This window comes from Ornithodoros turicata, chromosome 1, assembly GCF_037126465.1.
Source record: "Ornithodoros turicata isolate Travis chromosome 1, ASM3712646v1, whole genome shotgun sequence".
In the NCBI taxonomy this organism is placed as follows: Eukaryota; Metazoa; Arthropoda; class Arachnida; order Ixodida; family Argasidae; genus Ornithodoros; species Ornithodoros turicata.
In genome coordinates this window covers 48,994,765-49,009,411 of record NC_088201.1, presented here as the reverse complement: position 1 = coordinate 49,009,411, position 14,647 = coordinate 48,994,765, and the positions used below count along the sequence as shown (strand labels likewise).

Here is a 14,647-nt window from a genome sequence, read left to right as displayed (position 1 = left end):
GAAACTGTTCCATTTCAACTGATTCTACCCTTCCGGGGATCAGCGAGCACGGCTTTACCGATACACGGCTCAATAAACCCTCTCGCTCCCGCGAGACGAAAATCAGTTCAGAACCACTGTCAGCGCCAGTAAAAACCGTGAAAGAGATACCAATCCCGGTTAAAAATAACGGGCCTACCCTGCTTAACACACGCTAAAACGGGATCACCGCCATAACTCGCTTGAGTCGCAGCCTTGCATTGAAAGAGAGATAAAAAAAACAAATACATGGAGAGGAAAAACAAACGAACATAATATTCGTGAATAAAAAGGAAGATCGCTTGTTTGTGGCTTCATTAGAAAGGACGTGTTAGGAGGGAACAGGATTTTTGCAAATCCTGGTTGATTGCTATGGGAATATATGCGTGAGATTCCTGCACGTGCGGTACGTGGGAAGTCCGCGCTCTCAACCGCGCGCTTCGTTGCCGGAGCACAGCAGTTGTGGGTGCTGAACGTTGCTAAGCTCGCGCAAAAAGATTATAATAAGCGCGGAAATTGGTTCTGCTTGACCTGCCTCTAGTCGGCGCTAGATGAGCGTAAGCTCACTTTCTTTGTGTTCCCTTCATACGTGGGAATTATAACATCTTTGAGTTGCTGCTTATTGGGTGGAAGAAACGAGAAAAAAGTGCGTGCGGTGCGAAAATTGCGGAATCAACTCCTAAGGAGGGGAGTAACGCTGCGTAGGCGAGCGGTCTGCCTGCCTGTACTGGTTGCACGTTGCTCGAAGGAGAGGGAGGCGAAAGGGTTGCGACACTTTGCGTGAAAGGCATTCATTTGCATCGATGTGAACCTGCATTCCAAGTTCTGCACCGAAGGGAGTAATAGACGCGTAGAAAATGGGCACCGCGAATACCGTCCGGTTCTGACCTCACTGCACGCCTCTCCGCCAGTGAGGCAGCGTGGGAGAGGTCATGTGCTTATGAATACCAACTGAAATGGTTGTAGCTCTCGCTCATTTGACGTCAGAGTTTGACGCGCGCATATGTTACAGGGTTAGTATCTCGCCAAGTACGGCACGTACAAAAACAATCCTTTGTTCTTCTCGCGAATACTCTGGCGTGTAATACAATGCGTGCATGAGGTAATGAACCACACGTATCAAAGTGTCACAACCTGTTTAACTTATTTGCTTAATGGCAGTGCTCCTAGAAGAATTGTGAAAACAGAGTCGCACGCATTTGGTAACAGCAAAAAGGTAAAATTGTACCCTAAGGCACATGTGCTAGTTAAGAATACCAAAAATATACCAATGCATTGCAGAGCTACTCGTCGGGTCATACACTTCTAAAAGGTAGGATGGATGTGTATTTAGAAACAAAAAAGAAAGAAAGTGCCTTCAAACCACTGCTGTCAGATCGTAGCCCTGGCGAAAGCATGGTAGAACCACGCTGTCCTGTCAAAAGTATCAGTACATCTATGGTCCTGAGTGCTGGCAACAGTCTTTCCGGATATTCTGCTCCGGAGAGATGATTCATTGCTTGATAAATGCAATTGTATGCCCCCACACCGTTCTGCGAAAATTAACAGAGTTCCAGCGTTGAATGATGATCGGTTGTTCCATTAGCAACCAGTCTGTGCATCCAAATTTCATGCATGTTATAAATTCCTTGGTGAATCGTAAGCGGTGTATGTTGTAAATGGAAAGGACCGGCGGTGAAACCGTCACAAGGCGGGGGTCGCGAAGATAAAAGGGTTTAGCACACGCGAGGAAACGCAATACAGCGCAACAACGAGGACAAAGAAGGAACCAGACAACACAGGCGCTGACTATCACCTGAAGTTTGTTCTGTGAACCGCAGGAAAACAAAAGTGAAAGGGAGGGAAATGGGTGGGGAACGAGGGAATACAAAGCACCGTGTCTACACAGGTTGGACATTTAGATAAGGAATCTCCCGCCCTTGAACTTGAAGTACTTGAAGTTCAATGGAAGGCGCACTTGACACAGCTTTCTTGCCTGTTACGGATCGCGAGAGCCTCGTATATCTCTCTGGTGCGCTGATCCCTGTATCTGGCGATAACCCGAGTGCTCCCTAACAGAGATCCGCAGCTGCAAAAGGCCAGAGTGTGTATAGGCTCCTGCGTGCCTAACCCCCATATTGAGTGACCATCCACGGAGTGACAGGGCACTGGAGAAAGCGCTCCGCACGCATTCAGTCACTTGAGTTTTCAGATTCGTCGACGATTTTTTTGTAGTCTTCGACGCCCCAGCGAGTGATCTGGAGGAGAGAGTGGCCAGCATATTCTGTCTTCGAGGGATGCCTTCCGGACTTCACACTTACGAAGGAGCTACCGTGTGAGACCAAACTCAGATTCCTTGACCTGCATCTTACTTTTGACCATCAGCATGTGTGTTGGAGGTATTCACCGAGGTCTAAGAAGAGCCTTTTGCCCTTCTCTTCAGCAGATTCGAAGCTGGTCAAGCGTGGAGTAGCAACTTCGGCCATGAGGAACGCGCTCAGAAGATCTTACGCTCACCAAATCCGTGCAGGCCTGATGTCCCAGTTGGATAGACTAGAAATGTCCGGTTATCCCCGGTCATGCTGATTTGTACCTGGTATAACGCTCTACGTTCCGGGCATTCATAAAAAGAGGGAGTGTAGCCCCCTGGTCGCTAGAGTGGCGACTGAGAACCTGATAAGCGACGTCTACCACTCACATACTCTAGTATTCACTGATGGCTCTATTGACGACCGTACCAAAAGTGCTACTTGTGCGTTCTACATCCCATCAGTGAGCGTGGCCTGGCAAGGGAGAACATCGCGTTACCCGATATCCTCTACGACTGCTGCGGTTCAGGTGCGAAGGTTCGCCAGGGCAGTCCTACTCACAGACTCGAGAAGCGCCGTATGGGAAGCGATGAACCCCATGTGTGACGACATCATAGCGCGAAGCCTCAGAAGATCGTGCGATCAGCATAAACAAACAGGGGGCGATATCATCTTCCAATGGATCCCATCCCACGTCGGTATCGGCGGCAACGAAAGGGCGGATCAGCTGGCGTCCTCGGCACACCTGGGCTGCAGCAATAGTCTACCAACTCCGGACGACACCGACAGGCAAATGGCTGTTCAGCAGCTTGTTGAACTGCGCCACCCTGGGATACGGGACATCATGCACCATCATTGCCCCCTTCTTCCCATGAAAAACTTCCCTCGAGGCATACAGGCCATGCTCTATAGGCTACGCACTGGATCTACGTTCACCAACTCTCAACTATTCAAGATCGGCCCTAGGGGTGACGCCGTCTCTGGCCACTGTCAACAACCTGAAACAATCGAGCACATCTTGCGAGAATGCAGAGCATACGATTCTGCGCGCGAAGCCCACCTCCCTCACTCCAGGGCACGCTAGCGGACATCCTCTACCCCGGTGGTTCTTCTGCCGAACGTTCCGTTGATGCAAGAAACTTTATTCTCTTTCTCCAGGAGGCGGCTCTTGCTCAACTTCCCCTCTAACACTTTGCTCTCCCCGACGAACTCATGCACCCTCTACGCATCTCCACCCTTTATCCTCTATCCTCCATCCGTCTTTCTCTTCTTTTTCTTTTTTGCTATAGTCGTGACGGCGCCCACTTCTGTGTGGCCAACAACGGCGAGCCGTTCCTGCCCCCGTCGGTCATGCTGAGTGGCATCGCCGATGTTCTCCTGCGCTTGGGACTCCGAGGCAGCGGGAAGAGGATGAGCGTTTTAGGACAGCGGTGATTTCATATGTGCACGGTGTGTCTGACAACATCAAAAAGGCTGCAGAACGTGTTGGGGTCAGACTAGTATTCTCTGCGCCAGGTAAACTCGGCGGGCTGTGCCCTTGGGTGAACAGAGAGGAGTCGGCAGCACCCTCGTGCCGGGTCAGCCACAGAAAGCCGTTTGTGGAATGCCGCAGTGGCGTCGTTTATGGCATTTCGTTGACTTATGGCAAGTCGTACGTAGGACAAACCGGGAGGTGCGTGAATGATAGGCTCCGTGAACATGCTCTCATTGAGCCTCACACCTCATTGCCTCACTGCACAAGCCTCATTGAGGCTTGTGCAGTGACGTCATGTGACTCAGGAAAACATATTGCCACACCGGAGTCACAGTAGGAGGGCATGCCGTGAGTTATCGCGGCATGCGTGAAATTACGAGGGGATATTATAAAAACACACGCTGCTGCCTCATTCGGCCCGCAGTATGACGCCTGTGACGCATCCCCATGTTTTCCCGAGTCACGTGGCTCAAAGGCGCTCAAAGGCTGCGCGTGACGTCATGTGCACGAGCCTCATTCCCTGAAATCAGGGAATGCGCGTCCCTGCGCATCCTGTGGCTGCGGGCCTCTGCTAGGGAGCACTCGGGTTATCTCCAGGTACAGGGATCAGCGCACCAGAGAGATATACGAGGCTCTCACGATCCATAACAGACAAGAAAGCTGCGTCAGTGCACCTTCCATTGAACTTCAAGGGCCCCAAGCAGCACAATGTACTGAAAGTCGAGTGCAATGGGGGTGGACGGGTAGGTGGACGGCCTTGAACAGACTCGTGAAACTACAGAACTTTGATAAGACACATACCGTCCACCCCTATTGCACTCAACTTTCAGTACATTGTGCTGCTTGGGGCGGGATATTGCTTATCTAAATGTGCAACCTGTGTAGATACGGTGCTTTGTATTCCCTCGTTCCCATCCCATTTCCCTCCCTTTCCCTTTTGTTTCCCTGCGGTTTGCAGAATAGATAAGGTATATTTAAACAGGTAGCGCAACTCCCATAGGCCCCTGTGTCTTCAGAATGACGCCATGATAGAGACGGTCAGCGCCATCCATCCGTTGCGCGGACTACTACGATTGTAAATAAATGACGTCAGAGACGACGTCACTAGTATGAATTATAAGTAGTGCATAATTAGCCATGCATATTTATATTGGCCCACTTCGCTTGCCTTGTATTTCCTTTTGCGCGCCCAGTCAACAATACCAGACGAGAACACAGAAAAATAAAGCATATCAGATTTAATGAATCATATCCATTCCAAATACATACAGTTATCACAGATTTTGACAACTCCAAACAGAAAGGCGTCGTGATGACCACAAAGAAATTAGAAAGGCTCACATAAGGCCCATTTCTCACCTAGAGCTATACGTACATCTAGTGGTTAGACGTTTGCATTTATTCAATGAGTGGCCGTTATAGGTCCATTGCAACAAAACACAACATCGTTGGTGCACAGTTGGTTCCTGCTAACACTCACACCATCATGGCCGCTCGTCCCATGACGAAATGTTTTTTTTTTCGCGGGCCAAGCAACAGGGGATGCATTGTATTCATCTGTTCACGCCTGTTAATCTTGGTCTACAGCACGGAGATGTGAAGGTCGCTTCCTGTTTAACCCAAAGAGTGTACGAACTCCGTATTACAATGCACGGACACACGGTACGGATACAGAGACACACGGATAAACACCCCCCAACTGTGCCACATGCGCAAAGGAGCAGGACACGGAAATGTACTGGAGTGGTAGATGATCTCGTATATGTGCACGAGCGGGGCAACAGAAAGCTTTTTCTACATTGAAATCAAGAATAACCTATTAGTACACACACAAGCCAGGCCCATATTGTAAAGTTTTTCTGTTTACAACCGTACTTCTACTGTCAACACCCAGGATCGCTCGCGCCTCTTGCTGGTGGCCTTGCCGATGGGTCTGATTTGGTATTTTCGCTAGTTTTCGCTACCAGTTTAGATATACCTTGGAATAGACTTCAGTTGTTAGTCAGCGCCTGTGTTGTCTGGTTCCTTCTGTTGCACACCCCGCATGTGACTGGTCAGCGTTGAATTTTGCCCACCACCAACACGTTTCTAAAAATTGTAACGTTCGTGGCAGCTCTTAAATTTTCGTATCATGTTTTCTGTTTTACAATGACACGATTAAATTTTTGCGAAACATATAGTCATTTCATATAGTATTTCGCACAGGCTTTAGGTTTTATATGGGCTTCAGGTTTTACGTTGTAGATACAGGTTTTTCTCTTTGCACATTTTCGCGGTAAAAAATCAAGAAGCGTGGAGCTCAAAATATTTGCATAAAACGGGAAATGGAGTCAGCCAGAGAATGCAAAAGGAAAGCCAGCAAACTCTTAATTGGTTTCTGCTGGACAAAGTGAACATAAAGAAAAATGTCTAGTTTCTGTGGCGACCACCTCGCTGTTGAGCCAAAGTAATCCTGGACTACTCTCAGGCGAGAGCTTCTGCTCGAAACCTAATTAATCCCACCGGGATTATCTTATCCGATCTTTGCTTTCGTTCTGTAGATATCTGGGATGGCTGCCATCACCACATGTAATCCTTTCGCGGCCTCGCGATCAAATGCGGAAGCTATATACTCTGCTCGTTGTTAGGCTTGGCCTGTTTTCGTTCTAGATCACGCACGCGCAGAATCACGCACCCATAATTTCCGATGCTGGAAGCAATGCATTTATATGAATGAAAACCTGGAGCATGGCCTGGAGAAAGCGAATCAAAGTTCAACAGGAAAGAGAGAGTTATGAAGGAAAGGGAAGGAAAATCTGAGAGTGAGAGTAGGGGTGCTACATCTCTCCCTTGTCATCAACTCTTTGGCCCGCTGAACGCAGCGCTACCTGTACAGACGACACCCCAGTTGTTTGTGCTATCATACAAGCTCTTTGTGTGCAACGCTTCGTTTACCAACGTGTACTCGAAATGCAACCGTCATTAACGGGGGGGGGGGGGGGGGGTAATGGCAGGATCGGCTCGCCGTTGTTGGCCATACAGAAGTGGGCGTCGTCACGACTGTCGTCATTAACATGTAGTGATGATGCTTTAAAGCGCCCAATGCCAAGCGTGTGCCCCTGTGTTGTCCGCTGATATTTTCATTACTATTTGTGCTATGCGAGATTATGTGTCAGCAAATAACTCCTCCGGTAAAAATAAAATACAAATCGAAGGACAAAGAATACGCGTTCAGCGGGACCGTAACAGTCATTAGTGAGTTTTAGTATAACGTACGCTGTCGCCTTTGCGCACGTAAGGGATAACGTTGGTGGTTCTGCGCGCGCGCAAGACACAAGCAGAGCTTTGCGCATTGCGCAGAACCACCACGCTATCTCTTACGTACGCAAAGGCGACAGCGTACGTTATACCACGGTCACTCAATTGTCTGAGTATTGAAGGACCGTGATTATACTAAAAGTCACTATTGTAACGTCCCGTTCGCCGCTCAGTGTGTGGTCATGAGGTGAAGCCAACTGCATTCGATTTCTACGAAACGCACGGACATGGATTGAGCGCAAATCGCGCTGACGAGACGAATAGCAAGTTATAAATGCACTATGAACGCACTACATAGAGTGATTTTTTTTAGAGTATCCGTCTGACATTGCTAAGAAAAAGTGTTTGGTGCTTATACCTTATCCATGCTACCTAAGAGGGAATCCGTCTTCTCTTGGCAGATATGCAAAGTTACAACAACCCACTCAATGACACTAAGCTACGTTTCATAATTCATGTCTTCTCTAATTCAACGTTTTATATTCCTCTTCCGTTTGCTTGAGAAGTATAAACAGTTTGAAATATGAGGGTAACTACGAGTCTGGAAATAGCTACCGATGTTTTGAAGGGGAATTTTGTTATTTTTGTGATCGGATGACCAATTAATATGTGTGGGTTGTCTCTATTTTTGTTATTCCGAGTGAATGCCTTCTCTTCTATCTTTCTCCGCCGCCCTTACTTGTGTTTCTCGAAAATAAAATTAGATGCTCCCTATGCTCTGGCGTGAACAGTTATATTTACTTACAAAAGTATAGAACATTATCACCATAAAAAGAGTTGATTACACAAAAATATAAATATATATATATAAATAAATAGTCTCCCCTATACGGGCTTCATGTCCCACTTCTTGCATCATTGTCAACCGTCGCAAGGAGAATACCTTTTGACGTTTGTTGGAAATCAAATTTGGCAATGCGTGTTTAAAGAGAAGTACATAGTTTGAGTTTGAGTGTTACGAGCGAGAGAGAGAGACAGAGAAGCAGCGTGTGTGTTTTAAGCAGACCTGTAAAAATTACTTTTCAAAAGTAATTGAATTACGATTACAACTGCATGCTCATAAAAGTAATTAAAATAGGAACACGACTACAATTACAGTTACTTTGAAAAAATAACTGCATTACATTGAGCTACATTCATTTCAATACATATTTTTGGTTGTACCACTTTGTTGTATATTTATTCGAGACAAACGACTATAGTGGACATTATGGCCATAAAAGTCCTAATAATCATCATCATCACTATAGTGGACTAGACAAAAGACAAGAAAATGACTAGTGCAAGTGGAGCACAATGCTTAGAATTCTACAGTGCTACAGTTGTAAAATGTTAAAATTGCTGGAGGAATCTGCTTACTACTTAGCAAACACATTGGAACATTAGAGTGCCAAACACAGAGAGAAATGTCTTCTCCATCACGGACAAAAGCCCGAGCCTGGGCAACACAGAACAGACACACGAGACCCAATGTCTTCTCCAGAAATGCCTTCTCCATATACAGAGGGAACAACAACAACTTTATTTTATGATAATGATTGGACATGCGTACCACTTTAATGTCCGTTGCCCTTCAGAAGCAAAGTATTGTCAAAGTTCTTGTCCGTTAGACTGCCATGCCTTTTGATCATCGTTATAGCACCGTTTGACTGTTGCACACCACGCACCGAATCGCACACCCTGTCGCGTACACGCGGGCAGTCACCATAATCTTGGCCTTCGAGCCTTTCGCGAACAAGTAACAATCGCGGACATTAAGAAAGTTACTGAACATTTCAACTGAAGTTGTATGCCAAATCGCATACAAAGTATACTTCCAAAAGTAATTCCAAATGCATTGCATATTATAGTTACAATTACATAATATAGAATGTAATTCTGGAAGTAATTAATTACTAAGAATGTAATTCATTACATTAATTGAATTACTCGTAATTATTTACTCGACAGGTCTGGTCTTAAGGTCTCAATAAACGTGCGTCATTATGACAAATTGAAGCAAAAGCATCAGGTCGGGAGCCGCCGATATTTCGAACATAGCAGAACAGTACCTGTTCGAAATACCGACGCGGTTCCGACCTGGGGCATTGCTTCAAGCTACTTCCACCGGATCGCTGATTTCTCGACTTTTCGACACAGAGTACAGTGTGCCGCACAAACATAATTCATTTTTATATATGTTGGGCCTGTTTGTAGGAGCATATAGCGAAGTGAAGGCATGCATAGGTGCACGTAGGTAAATACAGCCTTGCGGAGACGCAGACATCGGGTCTTGGTTATAGAAAAAAATTTGCGAGTGACAGGAAAAATATGCTCAACGACATGCAGGACTTCGCGCCCGTGATGGAGACGTCCTGGCGGTCCTGCCGCTTGCGATGCAGGAGATGCACTGACTCACCGCTGGGAGGGCGGGCGCAAGGCAGTTGTCCTGTCGCGTGATTTTTTTACGTATACAGACGGGAAAGTACGTTAGAAGGTGAGGTTATCTCGTGCGAGGCTCGTAGATCTGTTTTCTTTGGTGTTGCGTTTCAGTCACGCAATAACGTTATTCTACAATATAAAATTAAAGTGTACCACGAAGTAACGTTTTGACATGTTGAATTCTTTTTGCATGCTTCTTTTCGCTTCTACTGCCCGGTTGCGCAGAAAGGAAAGCAAAATTAAAACGTTCATGTACATTTTGTGTTCTACGTTTATTAATTTCATTTATTGAATTCACTGGCGTATATTAGTTAATGAGGCAGCTAAGCTTCAACGTTCTGATTTAGCCGCTTTCGAATTATGGAGCAAAATGTGTGACGCACAGCAAACAGAACGTAAAGCAAAAATAAATGATTAAATAAGGCGCCTATTGTAATACGCTACTGGAGTGTGATAAAGAAAAGTCGCGTGCACACAAGTTATGGTCGTAGGTAGAAAGCTCCAAGTATTTCTCTTCTTGTTTATGCTGGACAGCAGCCGATCATGTTTACATTCACTTTCGGGCGCTCCTGCCTCGTGACCACTCGGGACACAAAATTTCATTGCGGGGCGCTGCCGTCCACTCATATGCAATGACTTTTTCGAACCGCAAATATGCGCAGGCTGCAATGCACAATGGGTATTTTTCTGGGCACGCGTAACGAAATAATCGAAAACCAGGAAACCTTCTTTTCACCACACCTTGTACCGTTCCTGTTGGACGCATTCATCATGGTCGCAGACGTTAACATCAGCAAAAAAAAAAGAAATCATTGACTGCAATGGCAAGGACGTGACAACCCTAAAGGCGCCATCCATTTAACCCTGAGCATGACCCAAATGTAGCAGCTCCTAAAACATGTACGATAAGAGAGAAACTGATGTTCTGAGGCTGAAACAACTTTCATCGTTGCTTTCTTCAATGTACGACAAGTTGACTACCGTTTTCTCGGCAAAAGCGAGAAAATCGTTGCGCAGCCACTCACCTGCGTATCCGGAAAAACCTATTAAATTTCGACAGTTTCCGTCCAGGCTTTCGTTGAGTGCTTTCAGCTCTGAAGAAGAAAATAATGGAATTAGATACTCCACTGTTCAGGCGGGTCTTAGGAACGCGCACAAAATCTGCTGCTATCGTATAAAACGTATTGCACTTGAATCTTCATGCGCCATCGTCAAGTGCTCTGCAGATTGGCGCTCGTGACACGGGAAATACATTTCCTTTCAAGGTTTACGGAGTGCAATTCCAAACCGTGCACACGCTTTCTTTCTTTCTGTGAAATGGAGTTGCCTGCCAAATAGCCGAAGGGAAAATACAATTTCGCAGGATTAATGTGCGCAGTCCAACCATAGGATGGGAATGGTGAGAAATAAATGTAGGCACGCACACACAAAAGGATATGTACATTTACGAGGAGCCGGATAAGACACAACTGGAAATATTTATATCATTCGCACACACACGTTCGTAGTCGTTGTACATTCGCAACAATTTTCCCGAATGAGCGCTACCTTTTGAAGTACTTATGACACTGTAAAAAAAAAAAAACATAGTAATTAAACAAACACGCTTCCGTGTACCTGTTAGTGTAAAAGGTGCCTTGTACTGCAGGCGAGTGTATTTGGCAAAGACTTCCTTCTGATCGCATTCTGTCCTCCTATTCTGTCGTACATACAACAAGCCCGCAAAATCTGCACCAGGAAACAGATGTCGGAATACACACAGAAATAGTTGAATCATAATCGCAGTACTGTACCCGCTGTGAAAACTAAATTATGAAAACATCAGTACCTAGTTTCACAATACAAAATTAATGTGCAATGCAAATAAAGCGTACCAATCATTGAAACGTTGCTCTCCACGACCGCTTCCACTTTGTGTAGTACGTTTTCACTATTCTTTCGGGAATTGCTTTGACGAATGGACGGTCATCAATAGATCGTGCTATAGGAAAGAAATCCCTCCACCCCTATGTGGTTAGTGTTTTCTAAAGCTTTCTGCTTCTCCGCATTCACTGCACTTTGGCGAGTTACCTTACCAATCAAAAGAAAAGGAAACGAGGACACCACCAAAAGGTATGGAGGGGCATCTGCCAGGCTCAAGTGTATTTATCGAAATTATGTACGTTAACAGAAGTATTCGTGGCATGTAGACTAGTACAAGGCCCTGAAACTGTGAAAGTGATACCACCTGACCCGTGCGGACATGTTCTAGAAAACAGATGGGCTGTACAAGCCCGAGAGAAACTTCAAATTGTGAGACTGCCGGTCACTAATAACCAGTGTTGTACATAGCAGCGCTACTAGAGCCGCTACCGTATTCGCTACTTTTTGCAGTAGCGGAGTAGCGATCGCGCTACATTTGAAATTGGTAACGGAAGAAGTAATTCCGCTACAAATACGGGTAGCGGCGGACTCTTTCTCCGCTACCGCTACTTTTCATAATATGGGAGACGTGGAACACCGACAGAAAAAGTGAGATAACGATGTGGCCGAATTTCTTCTTGTCATTCCTTTTAGTTACTTGTTAATCAGGCAGACTGATGTGACGATCTTCCTCAATTTCACTAACTTTTATAAGCTAAGCGCAATTGAATAGCTAGTAATATAATTTGTGTTATTCTGTGCATTTTCTAACTTAGCTCACATTTGCGAAACACACACAGATAACACACCGCATAATATTGGCTACGAAGCTCGTTTCCGTCATAAATTCAGTTGCAAAACTATGTGAGCGTGTTGATAGCACAGTTAAAACTGTGTTTAGCAGCTTTATTGTTCGGAGCATATAAATAAAGCGTCGTGTCTTTTGGAACAGGAATATGAAAATATATTGGAAACACAATGAGATATAGCTATAGTCATTCATTACACTCCAAACCAAACCTACCGCCGACTTTGCTTTAAGGTGTTGTGACTCAGGTGAAGCATTTCTGGCGAGATAGAATTACCTAAGCTTACACAGGTTGCCGAACGCGGTTTAGTTATTTTCTCACATTACATACGTTACAATGTGGGTATATGAGCCACACAAAATGAATAAATATTAGTATTATCCGGGAGTCAGTGTACGGCAACATGCTTATTAACTCGGAGAACAAGGAGCAGTCTAAACAAGGACAACGACACAAGAAGACACACAAACAGAGGCTCCACTATAGCGTAGCGCTACTCCCGTAGCGACGCTAGCATTGCGTTACTTTTCCGTGGAGTAGCGAGTAGCGGTATTTCGTTACTTCGTTTTGGTAGCGGGTACAACACTGCTAATAACAGACTAGGACTATAAAGTCTGCAGAAGGGAAACGGCGCAAAAGAGACACTAAACTGTAGCGACACTGAGAGTTTTAGGGCATCGTACGCTGTCGCCTTTGCGTACGTAAGTGATAGCGTTGGTGGTTCTGCGCACGCGCAAAACATAAAGAGAGCTTCGCACAGTGCGCAGAACCATCACGCTATCCCTTACGTACGCAAAAGCGATGGCGTACGATGCACTAAAACTCACTTTTGTCACGCTAAACGAAGGATCCCCCGCAAGCAGAAGGCCTCCAAACTGCGTAAACGCCTTCGACATAACACTTGCTCCAGGTGATACTGCCGTGAGATGGTAAGTCCAGCCCGACACCTGGGACTGCGATCACTTCCCTATAACATCGTCTGCTATGCACAGTTTCCACCTTCAAGAAATTCCGGAAGGGTTGAGTGGAACAACTTCAGAAATAATTCTGGAATCTATATAGGCTCCTCAATGGAACAAAGCACGTCATATCCCCGACCAGAGAACAGCCTCACAGCTTTCATCGCCCGCATAAGAAAAGCTCCTGTAAACAATGGAACACCGATAATTCTGCACTTCCTGGACGTGAAAGAAGAGTATGACAACTTGGCCTGCAAGCCGGAAAACGTATATTGAGCATAGATAACGGCCGTGCGCAAGTAACTATACAAACTACCGTCCAGGGATGGGCAGTATTTAAATACATTGTATTTAAAATAGTATTTAAAATATAAATACATTTATTTAAAATACGTATTTAAATACAGGCAAGAAAAATTTATTTATATTTATATTTAAATGCCGTTTTAGGCGTATTTATATTTAAAATACACTTAAATACACATATCTCATCCTCCTGTATTTGTGGGCTTCTCTCGAGTTCCACATCGTTAGCCTCCAGCGATGAAGGATAGCTTGGTTAGAGGCTACAGATCACTCATCCCGTGTGTTCAGGGATTTCCGTCCTTCTAGAAAACACCACAATGCGCGAATGAGGGCATCGCCACCCCCGTTGCAGCGGGAGGAACTGGACAGGGCAGACAGACGGGACAAGAACTTACAACGACGACTCAAAACCGGCAAATAAACACTTTATTCAACATACAGAAAGTGGATGAAGCGATAACGGGTTCATTAGCTGGTTTTGAGTCGTTGTCGGTTCTTCTCCCGTCACCGTCCTAACACCCCCCTCGCTGCTCCTGAGACTCAAGGTGACGTTTCCGTTCAATGGAAAGTCGGTCCACGCAAGATACTAAAATCATCACACTGCATCACGGAAAAATAAAGAAATATGTGGGCATTGTGTGCAGCAGAGATGCATCCATAGGTGGCTCCATTTATACACTAATTTAAAAGAATAATGTGCCTAGACGGCTCAAAGTACTTACGGAAGTAGTTACAGTATTTAAATACTGTCTTATTGTATTTATATTTTGTATTTAATTACTTTCAACATAACGTATTTATAAGCAGTATTTAAATACATGAAAACCTGTAGTATTTTGTATTTATATTTAAATACCTGAAAAGTGTATTTATGCCCATCCCTGCTACCGTCCTATTTTCATTGCTATAGTTACTGTTGCGAACTCCTAGAGCGTGTCTTGGCCGGATACATTTCTGACTGCTTAGAAAAGAACTACATATTGTCATGTCATCACCATGATTTTAGAAGAGGATTTTCGACAATTACAACTTGTTTCTATTGCTCATGAATTTCCAAGTGTCATCGATAAAAATTGCGAAACTGATGTGTTGTTTTTAGATTTCAGTAAGGCATTTGATCGATTACCGAGACCTTTGAGCATTCCACCTGATATTGTACAGTTGATTAGAAAC

At 45.1% G+C, this 14,647-nt stretch overlaps 1 protein-coding gene and 1 long non-coding RNA gene across 2 annotated transcripts in view; one reads left to right on the top strand and one right to left on the bottom strand.

Moving 5' to 3' along the window:
• The window catches only part of LOC135378216 (uncharacterized), a 117,386-nt gene that overhangs the window by 74,301 nt on the left and 28,438 nt on the right, over positions 1–14,647 (bottom strand). The window contains exon 2 of the long non-coding RNA XR_010418313.1: positions 10,524–10,592. This is a non-coding gene — a long non-coding RNA (uncharacterized LOC135378216). The remainder of the gene's footprint in view (positions 1–10,523; positions 10,593–14,647) is intronic.
• Positions 1–14,647, top strand: part of LOC135378215 (uncharacterized) — a 159,552-nt gene that overhangs the window by 120,612 nt on the left and 24,293 nt on the right. The window lies entirely within an intron of this gene.